Source organism: Limulus polyphemus, unplaced genomic scaffold, assembly GCF_000517525.1.
Source record: "Limulus polyphemus unplaced genomic scaffold, Limulus_polyphemus-2.1.2 Scaffold3672, whole genome shotgun sequence".
NCBI classification, from domain to species: Eukaryota; Metazoa; Arthropoda; class Merostomata; order Xiphosura; family Limulidae; genus Limulus; species Limulus polyphemus.
In genome coordinates, this window is record NW_013669282.1 from 108,090 (window position 1) to 112,511 (window position 4,422).

Sequence of the window (4,422 nt, forward strand, 5' to 3'; positions counted from 1 at the left end):
ATCCTCCTGATTTTACTAGAACATAGTTGGGCCACCTCTATGTTCACATGATGTATGATTATTCTTTAATTTGGTATATGTGTATTGAACTCAACTAGATTGGTTTCTCAATTTAGTGATGTGCTAATGTAGGAGAAGATGATAGGTTATCTGTTGTCGTGTGAGGTTCTGTTACTCCTTAGCCCTAGCATAAATTTCCAATTCTAAGAGCCTCTAAGTGAAAGCAAAGGAGAATATGTTATGACGTGTCAACTGCACACTATCTGTGTTATCTACTGGTAGAACATATTCTGCTACTTAATTATGTACTACAATTTATTTGTGATTCAGATAGATTTATCAGAATAGAGGCTGAACCCAAGTACGTACCTGGGAAAGTACTGAAAGTAATATGTTTTGTCAAGAGTTTAGGCATTATACTTCAAGTGGCAGAATATTGACGTAATTATAAAATGCCTGATTGGACATTTGTTTTTAATTAACAGTGGCTAAAGGGAGCTGAGTATGTGTGGCTTGAATGGGCAGAGAACAAATACAAATCTCATTCCAAAATCTTTAAAAAAAAATATTTACTGTATCTAACATGGAAGAATTGGCAATAACAGTCTGGTCTGAGTTACAAAATATATGCTTAGAAAATTTTGTTTTTGGCATTTTGTGCCAAAAATTGGCAAATAAACTGCGGAAATTTTGGGGTTCTAAAATTGAAAAATTGTGCCTAGCTATATTATGAGATTTTGTCCCAAAAATTACAAAAACAAAATAACTGGTACATGAAAATAAAAGTGTTTACATTCTAAAAGTTATGGTTTAAAAACTGAAAACTAGTGAAGCAATAGAAATGAATACTCCTAACATATTTTAGGCCTTATATTTTCTAATGCTTACTCAACTTTCACCATAATTTAAACCATAACTTTTAAATTATTATACTGCCTATATAATAGCATTTCAGAAAAACTGTCTCTTATCACCCAGCTCAATTGATGAGTTATGTCATCGAACCAAATGACACTTAGGCAGTGAATTGTGAGAGACAAAAGATGAATCTGAAATGATATTCTAACGGTGTGACCTCGAATCAAAATGAACAAAGGAATGTGAAAAACATCATGTATATATATGTACACACACGACCAAAAATTGATTAATTCCACATGGATTGGCAAAAGTGACCAGAACAACCAGTTCTATAAAACAAAAGTATCTTGCATAACATCATTTTAAGAACTTTTCTAAAGAAGCAGTGAATAAAAAAGCATTCATTTCAGATTAATTATTGTTATTCCATTTTCTGTTTTTAATACTTACCGTATAGATAACCAAAACATCTTTTTTCATAATATTGGATATGCCAGATACAGGTATAACTTAAAGCGACATGTATATTGAAAACAATTAATACTGCTGGAAAGGCAACGTGGGCTATACTTTAGCAATACGTATTTGAGAACAGTGCTGCATGCACTCGCAATGTCTTATTCATCATGCCAGATACTATCGAGTCTTGAGAAGTTAATTAAGCCTCCTCAAACATGCTTTATGTGTTGCTGAATATATGACGAAAACGATTATCTACTTTTTATTCAATGCTAAATGGTGTAAATTTGTGAAGTGATGATTGTTTTACCAAACCAAAGAAAGCGTCTTAATTATTCATTGTTGCCTATACATGATACATAGCATGTAGTAATGTTGTGTTCTTAGTCAGTGCTGGTATAATTTCTATCAGTCTCGTACTACTGATCTGCGAAATTTTATATAGTACAGATTTATTTGTTCCAGGTAGTGTGTGGCCATTTTTCTCCTTAAACTGCAGGGCAATCCAGATGCACGGTTTTTGATAGCAGTATATGAAAAATAGGAAGCATCTTCCTGCTCTTTATTAGGGAATGACATGATGGATTATGGAAGCTACACCTTTATGGTATCTGAAGGATACTTTCATACTTCTTCAGATATAACCATACAAACTACACTAGAAGGGGTACCATGTATTTGGCAGAATTAACTTCCACCAGAAGTATTTTTAAGAACTCCAAAATGTAGTTAAGCATTCAGATCATAAGTTCAACTAGATAGATCCCGACCACAGCCAAGAATAGCTAAGTGCCACTTGAATTAGGTTGGGGATATTGGAAGGATAGCAAGAATGACCTCAGCGTTGAAAATAGGGGCTTTGTTATATAACTGAAAGGCACACATTTCGGCTCAAACCAGGATATTCTCATGTCTGAACATGAAGATGATTACATACTAAGCGATTTCACTATGGCCAGGAAAAAAGGGACAGTAATAATGAAAAATAAATAGTCTCAGCTTTTCAGCAATTCAAGTTGTTCAGTACAGAACTTCCCGTATTGTATTGCAGAATATCACCAACAAAGATTTGGCAACAGAGAACATTCAACAATCTCTACTTAGTGCAGAGAGTCTAGGGTAGGAACACCTGGATATGTTATTGACCAGCACCTTTTTTGAACCACTTGTTGAGTACATTGCATCTTTGCAAATGCAAAGTGCTCATATTCTTATAACATTTTGGTCCATCTAAGCTGTCCTATCTGCAAAATTGCACTAAATCCTAAAAAAAAGAAAAACTAGCCCTTATTATTTAATTATATATCATGTTTTCCCTTAAGTTAACTGCACCAAAGGCAACCTGTTAGGGAAGCAAACCATCCTGTTAAAGAAATAAAGCTGAAGGTGACTTCTTCCCTGCCAAAATTTATATTTGTGACTCCTAGTCTTGCCATTCTCACCATTAAATATGAAAAAAGATAATGTGTCAACACTATCAGTTCACTTCTCATATGATAACATTTTTCATCCTAATAGCCCTCTTCTGGATCATTTCCAACAATGCAATGTCTTTTCTGAGGCAAAGATATAATACAATACTCCAAATGTGGCCCGACCTATGACATCATAATCTCTCTGGACTTGTGGATATAACTTAAAATGAGTAATGGTGTCTGCTCGTGACATTGATGTACTTATTCCATTGGTTATTTGTTTAGAGAAAATACACTGCACTAGACTCTGGATAAAAGCAGTGACATCCAAAAAGCCTAAACTCATCCCAATCTTCGAAATCTATCAGTCTCTACTCAAAAGTAAAGTGGAAACTTGGCTGGCATTCAATACAGGTTGTAACAGTATACGACATTTTGTAGGTCATGCTAAAGGAACAGAGTGGAAATAATTTCAAATTTATCATGAACTGTTACAGGACTTGAGTATGGTTGAGACTGACAAATTCACGGGGAATATCATCTTCAGATTTTACAAGCTTCCTGTGACAAAGTACATGCCACATTTTTGTGTGCAAGTGCTGCTCCCAAGAGACTCCGCCATCAATTACTGATGCAGTTAAACTACACATCATCAGACTATGGTCTGGAAGCAAGTCAACTGTCCCACTCATAAACTACCACGGGCGATGGATCTGGGATATGCATATGTACTGGGCAGTTGGTGCCAAAGTTGATGCCATTCTCTCTCTTTCTTTGGGTGTGTTCTGAAATTATCCAATGTGCAAAAAAGATAAAGCTACTTTACACAGGAGTCTACATGTTCACACTTAATCGAGGTGAATGCAGTTACATGATTGACCAGACAACTGTTTGAACAATCTTAACGAGTTAACAATGGAAGAATTACTTTAATGCTTGATGAGAGGTGTTCATCTACGAGGAACATAGGCTTTGATTCAGAATGTTTATTAGTTCACTCCTTTAACTAAAGCACCTATTTTGTTTCATAATGTTTTGACAATCAAGAGTCAGTAGCCACAATACTCAATTATATTCTGAGAATGTACTGTGTAATACAAGTTGTCTTGTTTTTTTATTAATTTTTAGCACAAGTTTACATAAACATTATTTTACCTATTTAGTTTTATCAGAAGCTATACACATTTTTGTTATGTTGCAAGTGCAAAAACGATTGATCACCACGAGTTTCACGTCAATACATGTTATATATATATATATATATAGCTAGATAGCTATATAAACAATTTTCAACACATAGTTTTGTTTACCAACACATATGTGTATACATTAATTTCAGAGTATTGTGATTATCTACTTATTTAGGCCCCAGGTGTGTTTACTGTGATGGAATTGATTTACCCTTATAAATCACTTCCATAAAAAAGACGATACGTTTGTACCCCTAGTTAGTTTAGCAGGGTGGAAATATCTACATTCTTGAATGATGAGAAACATTTATCAGGTTAGAAGAGAGCCACCTTCCCTGAGACGTGCAGTGTCGTAGCCAGGACGCACACATTGAGGGCGCAATGACAAACTCGAAGGGCGCGAGTACATTGTAATCATTTTCATTATAATTTTTTGTTATAATTTATTGATGTTCCTTATTAATTCATAAGCGAATTCGTTCATGAAAAAATATTTG